The sequence below is a fragment of the Hippopotamus amphibius genome, chromosome 1, assembly GCF_030028045.1.
Source record: "Hippopotamus amphibius kiboko isolate mHipAmp2 chromosome 1, mHipAmp2.hap2, whole genome shotgun sequence".
Classification (NCBI taxonomy): Eukaryota; Metazoa; Chordata; class Mammalia; order Artiodactyla; family Hippopotamidae; genus Hippopotamus; species Hippopotamus amphibius.
The window spans coordinates 87,646,170-87,660,663 of NC_080186.1; the positions used below are offsets into that span (position 1 = coordinate 87,646,170).

The 14,494-nt window shown below is 35.7% G+C and overlaps 1 protein-coding gene across 4 annotated transcripts in view; it reads right to left on the reverse strand.

Annotated features, from left to right (window-relative positions):
* The window catches only part of FRRS1 (ferric chelate reductase 1), a 46,719-nt gene extending 38,286 nt beyond the window's left edge, over positions 1-8,433 (reverse strand). For 3 of the 4 annotated variants that reach the window (XM_057698782.1, XM_057747150.1, XM_057731740.1), the window contains exon 1: positions 8,387-8,433. The gene's annotated coding sequence lies outside the window, so the exon portion shown is untranslated. Of the gene's footprint in view, positions 1-8,228; positions 8,249-8,386 lie in introns of those variants that run through there. The other variant, XM_057739282.1, reaches the window with a different exon arrangement.
* Positions 8,434-14,494: the final 6,061 nt, after the last annotated feature.

Here is a 14,494-nt window from a genome sequence, read left to right on the forward strand (position 1 = left end):
GAATGGTACAATGGGAAGAGTTAGTTTGGTTTGGCAAATATTTATGTGGCACTGACTTCCTATCAGGTGAAAGTGGAAACAAGACTTTATTTCTAGTCTCTGCTATGCATTAAGTAGCTAAATAACATCAATCAGGCCACTTAATCTCTGTCTCAGTTTCTTCATTTGCAAAATATAACAGGTGAACTAGAGTAAATTCAGGGCCAGTCCTAACATTATGATTTTAGGAAAGCAAAGTGGAAAAGCATACTGGGAATTATCAGAGCATGAAGTATAAGATGGGAAAGGGAAGTGACTAAGACACCACTATCTGTCATTCCTTAGGAAAATACAACAAACAAGGTCAGAGAGAAGTAGACAACAAAAATTTTTGTCCTTAGTCAGATACTGACCACTCAAGGTAAAGTTCTATTTTTATAACAATGGCCAATGATGGTTTCCCAGTTAACGATTTAAGGAACAACCTTTTTCAAATGAATACATTAATTCATTAGCCAATCTATGCCAACAGACTGCATAGTCATGAAAAGGAATAGAGTTATATGTGTGGAAATATTTAAGCTAAAATTATGGAATGTGGATAATAAGCTAACATATTACAAGATCATCCTTAAAGCACTGGAAAAACTACCACCAATTCTGTATGATCTTTACAGGTTTTTAATATTCACATTCTACCATGAGTATGATACAGAGAATAAAAAGAAAGAAATCATAACTTGCATTTTGTCATCCCAGGACAATGACAGATCTATTAGTTTAAAAGGTTAAAAGAGAAGTTATCCTGATTTTCTAACCAAAGTATTACCAAACCTGATGAGATTTACAGTTTTTTTTCTTGCTTAAAAGACAGGCACTTAGTAAAAAGGTATAACAACTGCCTTTACCATGCTCTACATACGTCTCATACAAAAATAAAACTTCAAAACAAGTGTATTCTTTATTATTTAAATACCAAATTCTTATACTCGGACAAATGTGTAATTATTATTGTGATTGTGAACCACAGACATTAGTCAGGACAACTTATTTATTACAACAAAGTTAAATTCAGATAAAAAGAGAAGAATCCAGCTGAAAAATTTTTAGATGTAAGAAAAAGGATTATGTGTTAATTAGGATTTTTTAAATAAATTGGTCATTAAATGTCTTTTTATTGTGTGACTCCAAGGACATGTGAGAAAAAGGAAATATGGAGGAAAGCACATCTTTTAAAACCATGTCAGATGATTAAGCTAGCAAACAACTAATCTAGTCTAATTATAGTGCATTCAAGCTCTAGCTTTTATTACCAGTCATTTGTTTTAAATGAAGGCATCAAAGGAGTTCAAAAGTTAACATACACACAAAAAATTGTGGGAACTCGCGAGTAACACCCACTCTACATTATCCAAGAAGTGAGTGTAAGCACTGAGAGTCTTAATTAATGCATAGGTACGAGGTAACAAGGTTTTCTCAATTATGAAAAGCCACAAAAAAGCAAAAACTTAACCAAAAGAGTTTACTGTAAAATATCTAAGTAATTTGGATAAGGATATTTTTTGTTGTATGATATGGGGTTTTTTAACTTTTTTTACCACACCCAAAGTAAGAAATATTTTTACATTATGATCCTACAAACATTTCAAGAGACTATTTACCTTTACCACACATGATAAACTCATATATTTTCTATTCCTTCCTTTTTTTTATGCTGGTTACATCCTACTGAATTGTTATTTCATAACCTACCAATGAATCTTAACCTTGAAGTTTGAAAACTTTACTTTATGGCACATACAGACCATTAAAGTTCAGTCTTGAATCAAGTTCTAATTTAGGAGTATCAGGGATTTCAGTAAAAAAAAAAAAAGAGAGTTCTGAGAACTATAGAAGAAACAAAAAAGCCAAGCCACAAGGAGGATTTTGGAGACAGAGATGGACTTATCCAATGGAAAATGTCTTCTTCTGTATTATTTCATTTGTGAACCTGAACAGAAACTATAAATACGGCTAATAAATTTGCCTTCTCACAGTGACCTCCTATACCAGGAAAAAATTAACCAAGAGTCAATCCGAGAAAGAAATGGAAAAACCTTTTGAGCCAAACTGAGGATTATAACCCAGGAGACAGTCTCTCAGAAAGCTCTAAGAACAGTTCCAAAGAGGTAAAGTGGGAGGCCAGTAAGTATTACGTGACTTTATAGAGGGACTTACATGCAATAAAGTACACATCTTGGTAGAAAGTTACTATTTTTCACAAGGAGGAGATATCTTAGTGAACGGTTTTAGTGCTCTTCTAAGTACAGGAAGATGCAAGAAACTGGGTTCATAAAATTTTCTCCTGAACATATCTAACCATGTGAAGCCCTGTTCTGCCAGTTTTCCCAGAGCACAGAGTGCCTCATCCTGATCTTCTCTGTGAACTCCTTTCAGAGGGCAGGTGTACCGTAGGTCAGTGACTGCAGTGGCCGACGACTTGATTCTTGTAAAAGTGGATGTTGGGCAGCATTCTTTACAATCCCTTCCCTTTTAGTCTTAATTTTCACCAAGGCCTGATAAGCATTTTGTGACCAATTTGTCCCATGGCAGTAAGAATGCTCATTGATAGCAAGGATTTCATTGACAGGCCACTCAATATGCTATTACCGAACTAGACCTAGTTAACAGTAGCCAAGAGCCTCCAGACCACCTGTCTTACTAGTCTGTTATGGTCCAGGAAATGGTTCCCTCTTGTTGCTTCTTCCCACAACTAGAGTTATACCATTACAATCATTGATCTTATAGTACTATATATTTGGTCAATCATTTCAGGTTTCCTAATCTTCACCAAATTTATCTGAAGTTCAATCACACATTTGGTAATGCAAGAAACAATAATCATGTAAAATAGGCAGAATACAAATAATACAGCTAGTAACATTAATAAGGTTATAAGTAAGTATTTAAGCTAAGAACTTCCATTAGGTGCAGCCCAGTATCTCCCCAGCTCATCTGACCAGTTTGTTTTACACCAGTCACTATCTCTAAGGGAAATAATATATTGGCATCGCACATAAAATTTACCAAAGATGTCTGCATGTACAAGGTGAGTGATGGGTAATCAACCCCTTACTGAACTGAAAAAGGAATGCTATCTTTCAAGGAGTTACATGCCTGGTGCCAGAAGAAAAATCGACCTTAATGATTGAGCAGGTATATCTGCCAGAAGAAAAACTGACCTTAATGGTTAAGCAGGTATATCTGCCTTATGGTTAACCCATAATACAGATGCATAGTGCACACTAGAGGGGAGGGAGGTGGCCAAAGGGGCAGAGAAAAAATTTTATGTTTAAATTTTTCTTGTCTAGCCTGAAAATGTGAATATTTATTTCATCATAATCATAATATAAATACACTGCAATCCCTAGAGCACTTAAATGCTCCATTCAGAATTTTCATCAAGTACATTCTACAATGTTTAAAGTAAATAACTACTTCTTATTCAATACTGTTTTATTTTATTACTAAAATTACAATGGCATTATATTCTTTTACTTTGTTAAAAGTATAAAATTTTTCAATTAATACGAGTTAAACATGCTTTTGTTTCTGGGCTTTTGGCCTAGAAACAGAACCACCATTTATAATATTGCTGCCATTAAAAAATGGAATTGAAACTCCAAAATTAATTAAAAATTAACTTTGAGACATAGCGCACATGTAATTTCAGCATTTCATCTGGGATCTGGCAGAAACCTGGTAGGCCTGTGACCAAAACCTAGAAGGACTGGGGCTAGAGGTACAAATAGATGTTCACTTGTACAGTGGCAGAATTAGGCAGAAAGAATTTTAGAAAAATAGATAGGACCAGAGAAGGATAAGGACATTGATAAAATCAGAAAAGTTAACACTAAGCACAAGAGATACACAGAAAGCAATGAAATTTCTATGACAATAAGGAAAGGATTACAGTTTTATTATAGAAGGGAAGAAGAAACAGGACATAGTGTGAGGAAGAAGGAAAAGAAAAAGAACCACACATTTGGTGAGAAACTGGTAGATACTATGAGAACGAGCCAAAAATTATCCACACTCTGGCTGTAGAATTTCGTACATCTGATGTAATCCATACAACAAGCAGATATTATTATCATTTGAGAGATAAAGAAACTGAGACCAAGGAATGTACCCAAAATCACATACACTTCTAGGCTGAGAACCTAAATCTAACTCCAACATTTGCATTCTCTTCACTCCACATCATTGCTCCCTCCCTGGAGAGAGAAGGATCCAAGGGAGGGAGCAAGGATCCAAATTTCACAACAAACAGTGTGAGTGGAGGCATACTGTGACAAATGTGAAATCTAAATTAGTCTACTTAATTCAGAATGTTGGGTCCACTCTATGAGTGTGAGAAGCAACGTAGAGATGTCTTTCATTGAAGTAAAGCTCCTGAAAGAACAGATATAAAAACAACTAGTACAATGCCTGCAAACACTAAGTTCTCAATAGATGGTAATTGCCATCATTTATTATCACTATTAACTTTCCATATCACCAGTATGTACTAATTTCTTCTGAACACCTGAGATTAAACAACTGAGATTGCCACATATTTCTTTCACCTGCATTTAATTTGTTCAAGCCTTCTGAAGTATTTCAGAAAATTTGCTCCCCTTCCTTCCAGTAATTTAACTTTACCTTCATAGAGAATTTTCACATCAAGAGTTAAATTGACTTTGATAGCTGAATCTCAAACTATAGGGACACTGTGAAACAGGTCAAATATTTTCACTTCCCCAAATAAAAATGTTTCAGACTCCATTCTGCAGGAAGTACAGAGAAAAATGATTTTTTTTAAATTAACAACTGGAGTTATGACATTTTCAGTGAAGGTTCTAAAAAACAAAGAGCATAAAAAATTGCACATTGAATACCACTTTGAGATCTTTCAGGTCTGACAACCTAAAATGGTTGAAAAGAATTCTGAAAAGAATTTAGAGTTTAAGTAAAAGGAAAGGTACAGGAAAACCACTGAAGTAAAAGGAACTGGGAGCTTTCCAATCTAATTCCGATTCCTCTAATCATAGCATCATCAGAAAGCAACTTTTCCATTTTCTTTATTCATTCTCGGGAAAAATGATTTGAAGCAAATATCTTATTACACAGAGAGCTTTCATCTGGATCATTCCACATGACTTTCACAATAGTCCTGTCCTAAAAGTAATATTATGTGCTAAGTGGAATGGTCTCCACCCTTCTGTAAGCCTACCTATCTCTTCTGCTTCTCTCTTCTACTTCCCATTTCCTCTATTACATCTGTCTGCTGTTTTCCATTTGGACACTACCTTCAAGCACAAAGCCTTCATCATTACCTGTCACCCAGATTAATGAAATACTCTCAATTGGCCTCCCTGTTTCCCTGTCTCCATTTTAATCTGTCCTACACAACACCACAAGATCATTTTCCTAAGGCACAATTCTCATCATATCATTCCTCTCCCCCAAAACCTTCCACAGCTTTCCAGGAATTATTCAATTAAGTACCAAAGCATTAGCCATTTAATGTGTATTCAGCCCAATCCATGTTCTAGCAACAATGTACCATTTGTGCTTAATCCTGGAACAAATACCTCACTTTTTTTTCTACCCACAGTTCTGTCTTCTAACTGGGACCTCCATTATGCCATCCATTGAATTCCTACTCATGTAAAAATAAATATATGTTAAATGGGAAAAAAAAAGATATAAAAATATCTGAACACTGTGCTTGAACTATGTAAGAAAAAAAAAGGTACATTGCCTACCATTTCATGTAAAATGCAAAAGACTGATCATATCCAATAGAAGCAAGCATGTAGAGAAATAAGCATGCTCTTACACTGAAGAGTGTAAACTGTCACAATATTTTTGGAGGAAATTTGACAATTTCCTACTAAACTAAAATATGTTTTACGTTTGACTGAGGAATTTCACTTCTAGGAATTTATCCTATAAAAAAAACCCATATAACAAACAGCACAGGGAATACAGTCAATATTTTCTAATAACTTTGTATGAAGTATATTCTATAAAAATTTGAATTACTCTGTTGTACACCTGAAACTAATATAATATTGTAAGTCAACTATACTTCAATTTAAAGAAAGAAAGAAAGAGAAAACCCCACACAATTATGCAAGGATTATTTGTAATAGCAAAAATTTAAGACAATTTAGGTGGTTACAAAAATATACTATGCTATACCCAAACTCTAAAATACTGTGTATCCACTACTATATATAAAATAGATAACCAACAAGGATCTATAGCACAGAGAACTATACTCAATATTTTGTAATAACACATAAGGGAGAAGAATCTGAAAAAGAATAGATGTGTGTGTGCGTGTGTGTGTATTTGAATCACTTGGCTGCACATGTGAAACTAACACATCATTGTAAATCAACTATACTTTAATGAAAAAAATTAAAAAATTAAATACTGTGTACCCACTTAAAAGAACGAAAGAGAGTAGACAATGCCAGAAATAACAGCTAATAATTACTGACTGCTTTCTAGGAGCTAGGCATTCTTTCAAGTGCTTTACAAGTAAACTCTTTCCACAGAATCCTAAGACATGAATCTGCATGTACTTAGGTGGAAACATGCTCACGTCGCTCAGGTCGCAATGAGGAATGAAAACAAGCAAACTACGAAATGATACGTAATGTACCAAATACATATAAAAGAAAAGGGAAAAGAAAAAACACCATGCTTTGACCATTCTCAATAGTGGTTACACCCTAGGAAAGTGTTTTCAATATGGGTAGAAGAGTGGACTTCTTTTCAATCCTCTTTGAATTTTGCATATTTTTTTAAAGCAGGTAGTGCTTCATAATTTTAAAAAAAACTGCAAAACATGCATATGTGAAGACTGTAAATAAACACATTAAATTAATTGTAAGGTGTTCAGATTTTTTTTTCTTTTTTCTATTTTCAAACATCCTATGTTACTTTTACTGTTTTTGTTTGTTTTTTTAATAAATAAAACCTCTACCCCTCATTCAAGGTCCATTTAAAATGCTATCAACTACTCTGTCCTGTGAGACAGTGTGTAGTAATAAAGGACTTTGAAATCACATGGACCTAGGTTCGGATTCAGCAAGTACCACCTTAGTGACTGACCTTAGGCAAATTATTTAACATCACTGGGCCTAAAATTCCTCATTTTGTTAGAGACAATGCTACCAATATCAAGGGCCTTTGTGAAGACTAAATAAAATAACATCTACGAAACATTCACAGTGCCCACCATAAACCAGGTCTTCCATTAAAATCCTTTCGTCCTTGGAATTGGTCTCTTCTGCGAAGCTCCATAAGCTTTGGTTTTTTGCTAATAAAAAATATTATCACATTTTTCTGCCACAACTGGTTGACTTGCCTTAAGGCAAATTTCTGAAGACAGTAAAGGCATCCTACCACTTGATTTTCTTTCACAATGACTAGCAAACAACCTTGAAAACAGCACTCAAGACAATGCAATACAATGTGATTTCCAGAGAATCTGACATTACCTAGGTGGACAGATGTGAAAAGGAAGGTACAGCTAGCAAAAAGAATCAACATATTGGCTTATTAAAAGACTTAGTAGAACTCATCCCTTTAAACAAAGCCATCCTTCAAAAAGTCTAGTTCATTGTTTTCAGTAAATCAATAGACCAAATTTTAGCCTCCCACCTCTCCATTAGCCAAGTAAACATTCAAATCTTTCCACTTTTTCTTTAATTCAGAGAAAAAAGAAAATATCTGAATAAAAAGTTTAGCTTTATAGAGAAATACTTCTAATAATACATTTACAAACTGAAAACTCCCCTTTGCCCTTAGGGCAGCACAAGATGTAAAAAAATTACGGGCAGAGGTCACACTTAGTCACCCCAGAGCCTCTCTGAAATTCTAAAGGCACACCAGAGATGAGGGTGGGGGGAGCTAAGATTCCTAAATTAAAAAACACTTGAAAAATCAAATAAGGTTATAAATAACCTCCATATAGGTAATTACACCATTGGGTTTAAATAAAAAGGGAGTTTCCATTGCTTAAAATTAAAAACAAAAAACGATAAACAAAAACACTGATGCATGAATTAAATCAACGCTTTTCATGATCCCAAACACGTCGCTATTTACGATCGTCCTTTTCATGGGATTAAAGCTCCGTAGTCAAAGTCACAGGACTTATTGTTAATCCAACTCGTTAGTGAACACTCATTAGCTCAACACAAGCTCACCAGCTCCAGAACACAGTTTGTTAATAAAGCATCCATCCTGCATCGCCGATGCCCGGGTCAGCACAGGCGCCTGCTCGCTCAGTACTGTCACCCAGCTGGATTCAATTTTTAAGCGCTTTGCAAAGAGCTCGGACATCAAGAAAACAAGAGACACTTACCTTGAAAAGGCAAAGGCAGCCTATCCAACTTCCGGTTTTGTTACGGCTTGTATCTTATTTCAGTGGGTGGAGCCAGTTTACCCATAAGGAGAAGAGAAAGTTTCAGAAACTAAGCTGCAAAACTGGATTTGCAAGATCAGTGCTAGTCTTAAGCCTCAGTTTCTGAGAATTAACCGTTCTGTTTTACACAAAGGAACATTTTTTACCAACTAATAACTGTTTCACTGAGAAAATTAAGTCTTTAACTATAGAACCATTTGAAAATACAGCCTGTTCTATACAATGCTGAGACAAAAGAACCTGTTTGTGCTTAGGTAAGGGTTGCCAAATTTAGCATATTAAAGTATAGGATGTTAAATTAAGATTTCAGATAAACAACCAATCATTTGTTAATATAAGTATTGTCCTGTGCAATACTGGGGACATACTTATATTAAAAAATGATTCATTGTTTTCCTGAAATTCAAATTTACTTTCTATTTTATCTGGTAACTCTATCTAGAAAATAGCAGTAATTAGCAAACTATTCCAATTAACTATAAAAGGTATAATAGGATCAGACTGCATAGAAATGAAACCTTTGGAAGTGTAAATGACATAACCCAAAAGAATTCTTTTATTATGCAAATTTACCTGGGAATTTAGAAGTTTTGTTTGTTTTTATTTCTTTTTAAGAATTTAATCTTTGTTTTTTCAAGATTATTTTGTAAAAAAAAAAAAATCAGGCCTAGGAAAAAATGTTCTGAAAATATTAAACACTTCAGACCATGACTAACATGTGCAGACTGGAAAATAGACTTTGTCATACACGCCTTGACCTGTGATCATTGGTTGGCAATCACACTAGTAAATTCTCTAAAACCATTTCAAAAGGGGAGAAAAGTAGGGAAGGAACACCATCACTTTAATCTTTTTCTCTTTAGGAACTTGTCACAAGTAACAAAAGCCCCCTCTACAGGATGTTAGGGAGAAGCTTTAAATAAAGAATATGCAGCTCTGGTTTTCTGTTCCTAAAGAGGCTTGGAACGTGAATGAACTTAAACTAAGTCAGTTGATCTTCAGTCCTTCCATATAAAGTGTGAAGTGGTGACATAACTTTCTCTAGTTACAATTAGACTCTTTCCAGGAATAGTCCACAGTGGACACTTTACATGCCAAAAGCATGATAAAAAGTCTATAAAAGAAATAGTTCTTAGAATATACTATCATAACCTTTCATCCTATAGCACTCTTAGGAAGCAGTATGGTATAACAGAAAAAACTGAATGGAGAGGCTTAGAGCTATCTAAAACCACCCTTTCCAGGCCTATCATTTCCCTGAAAGTCCCCAGTTATGATTCCCCTTATCACTCCCTCCCAGAAGTTCACCTCTACCGGGTTTCTTAATCAGCTACTTGTCAGCTGCCAGAAAGGAAACCCAATTTATTAAGGTCTTCGATGGACCTTAGACTCTGAGAAGTAGATACTAGCCTATTGGATCCCACTCTCATATCTCTAAATTAGCAGTTCTCAATTTTTGTTGGTTTCAGGACCCCTTTGCAACTCCTAAATTATTGCAGCCTCTAAGAGATGTTTGGTGATGGGGGTGATATCTGTCAATATCTATTGATATCTGTCAATATCTATTGCATTAAAAAATTAACAGTGAGAAATATTTAATACTTATTCACAAATTCCACAAATTTATTTATGGACAAATGACAATAATAAACTCATTACATGTTGACATGATATTTTTTACTCTTTTATAAGTGTTTTTCAAAAATAAGAATTTAGCGAGTAGTAGTGTTTAAATTTTTACAGTTCTCTTCTGTGCCTGGGTTAATAGAAGATAGCTGGATTCTCACATCTGCTTCTGTATTCAATCTGTTGCAATATCATATAACACATCATGCAGCCACTGGAAAAATCCACTGCACACTCATAAGAGAATGAGAATGAATAAGGCAAATATTCAAGTATAGCAAGAATAATAATAACCATCTATTGAGCTTTCATTTTGACCAAGAGACATGAATTATCATCTCTAAGTCTCACAAGGACTCTAGGTAAAAGGTAATTGTTCTGTGCATTCTTCAGCTGAGAAGACTAAGGATGTGCCTAGCTAAGTAAATAGCCCAAGGCCAGACAGGAGAAGACTGGGCTCTAAGCCAGAGCTACTAACTCCCTACACTGAGCCTCACTGCCAAGTATGAATGAGGGCTGATGGGCCAAACTTATAAACCTTCCTATTATACTCAGCATTTCGTTAAAAATTACATTCGAGTAAAACACCTCCAATTGATTAGACCCTGCCACAACTCAATAAAATCAGACCCACTGTCTAAACTGGACTCAATCTCACTCAGCCTTTAATTATGTCCATCTCGTCCAAATTCATCCCCTCTATCTCCACTGCCATCATTCTGGCGTAGGTCCTCATTACTTCTCAATTGGACTGTGGTCATTATCTACTAAGTGCCTCCAGTTTCTCATCAACCTAATAAGCCATCCCACATGCTATCATATTAATCTTTCTAAAGTATAACTCACATCATGTAATTCTCCTGCTCAAAAAACCTTCACTTATCACTTATTACTGAATGAATGAAAGTCCAGATTCCCTAGACAGATGGTCAAATGAAATAATATCTATAAATCACAGTGCCTGACACAAAAGTATTTAATAAATCCTGCTTTAAAGAAAACCAAAATTTTGATTTGTAAATAAAATGCCCCATCTTACCAGTGCTTTACAATAAGAAATTGTTTCAAGATTGATCATGAACTTTTTTTTTTAAATAAGTTTATTTATTTACTTATTTTTATTTTTGGCTGTGCTGGGTCTTCCTTGCTGCCCACGGGCTTTCTCCAGTTGCCGCGAGCAGGGGCTACTCTTCATTGTGGTGTACAGGCTCCTCATTGCAGTGTCTTCTTTTGTTGCGGAGCACGGGCTCTAGGCACGTGGGCTTCAGTAATTGTGGCACATGGGCTCAATAGTTGTGGCTCACGCGCTCTAGAGTGCAGGCTCAATAGTTGTGATGCACAGGCTTAGTTGCTCTGCGGCACGTGGGATCTTCCTGGAGCAGAGCTCGAACCCAGGTCCCCTGCATGGCAGGTGGATTCTTAACCACTGCACCACCAGGAAGTCCCCCCATGAACTTCTGGGCAAACTCTGTTCACTAAATCCTTATTTTACATGTTCTCTGACAACACAAAGCCATTCTCAGCATTAGATTAGTAGTAGCAACATTCTTCTTCATATTTTTCTTCTCACTAGTTCCAGGTCACTTCACATTATGCTCCTCTAAACACAGCCTACTCCTTAAATTACTCAACATAATGTGACTTCTCTCTGATGAGTGATCCTAAGGAACATCTGCCACTTCACCCAACCCCTGGCTAGAATTATGTGTCTTCAAAAGGTAACTAATGTTATTACTGAGACCCAGGTTTAACTTATCAAGATAAAATTAATCTCTTGAAAAATATCTTTACTTTCACCATAGTTTTTTTCACTGTAAAAAAACTTGGAGATGATCTGAAGTCATAAAAGTCTACTCTAATGTAAATATATAGAGGATAACTCTTTGTGGAATAGAACATTGTCTTCTAGTAATTCTTCTCAAGTGAGATATTTCCTTGTTGTGACACACTGTCCTGCTCATTGCAGAATGGCTAAGCATTCCAGTACTCCAGCTATCAAATATAAAAGCCCTGCTATACCTGTTAGTAGTGATAATCCAAATATGTAGTGAAATTCCACTACATATTTCCAAAGGAATAGTGGGGAGCAGATATAAGGTATGAGAGTAGATCTACTGTGTAAGGCTGTGATTAGATGAATCACTCTAGGGACCAATGGAATGAAGCATTTTGCTTTTGAAGAAAATAAATACCAACAGGGGAAAGACCTAGAGTACTACCCCATTCTTCAGGTTGACAGGTAAACTCAAGAGAAGCTTAGCTTCAAACGAATGTGAAAATGCAAAGGAGTGTGGTGAAAAGAGCACTAGATCATTCTAGACAAATCACTTATCCTCTCTGTTTTTGTTACCTCAAGAGTAAAACTGAGGGGTTACAACCAGAACCAAATATTCTCTGAGGTCTCATGCCATATTCTGAATGCAGGTTTCTGATGGCCAAGAAGAGGCACATAATGGACTAAAATAAAAAAAAAAATACTAGATTTTTAGGTGAAAGGTCATTTTAAAAATAAAGAATTATCACAATCATCCAACAAATATTTTGTCAAGTACCTACTATATGGTAGATATTGTGCTAGGCAGTAACCTATATTTGTACAAAGTGATTCAATATCTACTGTAATATATTGTGATTTCTGAGGTGGATGAGAAAGAAAGAAAGAAACAAAGAAAAAGGAAGAGAGAGAGAGAGAAAGGGGTGGGGGAGAGGAGGAAAGGAAGGAAAGGAAGGAAGGGAAGGAAGGGAGGAAGGGAAGAAAGAAGAGGAAGCCTGGAAGGAAAGAAGGGGTACAGTTACCTGGTAAACCCATGTGCCTGCAAACAGTAGCTTTCCAGACATCTGACCTGAGCAAGTTCTTTGTCCAATACCCAACACTGTATGTTTTATGAAGATGAGTTTGGTTTGGGCTTCCATAAACACCTCCGTTCTTAGAGTTTCAACTTTCTCCTTGATGTTAATAAACACCCAATATATAATTACAGCCCTCACTTTTTATATAATAATAAATTCCAACCCAAAGCAATTTACAGATTCAGTGCAATCCCGATCAAATTACCAATGGCATTTTTCACAGAACTAGAACAAGAAATTTTACGATTTGTATGGAAACGCAAAAGACCCCGAATAGTTAAAGCAATCTTGAGAAGGAAAGATGGAGTTGGTGGAATCAGGCTTCCTGACTTCAGGCTATACTACAAGGCTATAGCATGGTGCTGGCACAAAAACAGAAATACAGATCAATGGAACAGGATAGAAAGCCCAGAGATAAACTATGGTCAACTAATATATGACAAAGGAGGCAAGGATATACAATGGAGAAAAGGCAGCCTCTTCAATAAGTGGTGCTGGGAAAACTGGACAGCTACATGGAAAAGAATGAAATTAGAATACTCCTTAATACCATACACAAAAATAAACTCCAAATGGATTAAAGACCTAAAGGTAAGGCCAGACACTATAAAACTCCTAGAGGAAAACATAGGAAGAACACTCTTTGACGTAAATAACAAGATCTTTTTTGATCCACCCGCTAGAGTAATGGAAATAGAAACAAAAATAAATAAGTGGGACCTAATGAAACTTCAAAGCTTCTGCACAACAAAGGAAACTATAAGCAAGATGAAAAGACAACCCTCAGAATGGGAGAAAATATTTGTAAACGAATCAACAGACAAAGGATTAATATCTGAAATATATAAACAGTTCATCCAGCTCAATATCAAAAACACAAACAATCCAATCAAAAAATGGGCAGAAGACCTAAATAGGTATTTCTCCAAAGAAGACATACAGATGACCAAGAGGCACATGAAAAGCTGCTCAACATCACTAATTATTAGAGAAAAGCAAATCAAAACTACAATGAGGTATCACCTCACACCGGTTAGAATGGGCATCATCAGAAAATCTACAAACAGTAAATGCTGGAGAGGCTGTGGAGAAAAGGGAACGCTCTTGCACTGTTGGTGGGAATGTAAATTGATACAGCCACTATGGAGAACAGTATGGAGGTTCCTTGCAAAAATAAAAATAGAGTACCATATGACCCAGCAATCCCACTACTGGGCATATACCCAGAGAACACCATCATTCAAAAAGACATATGCACTCCAATGTTCCCTGCAGCACTATTTACAATAGCCAGGACATGGAAGCAACCTAAATGTCCATCGACAGATGAATGGATAAAAAAGATGTGGTACATATATATAATGGAATATTACTCAGCTGTAAAAAGCAATGAAACTGGGACATTTGTAGAGACATGGATGAACGTAGAGACTGTCATACAGAGTGAAGTGAGTCAGAAAGAGAAAAACAAATATCGTATATTAACACATATATGTGGACTATAGAAAAATGGTAGAGATCAACTGGTTTGCAAGGCAGAAATAGAGACACAGATGTAGAGAACAAACATAT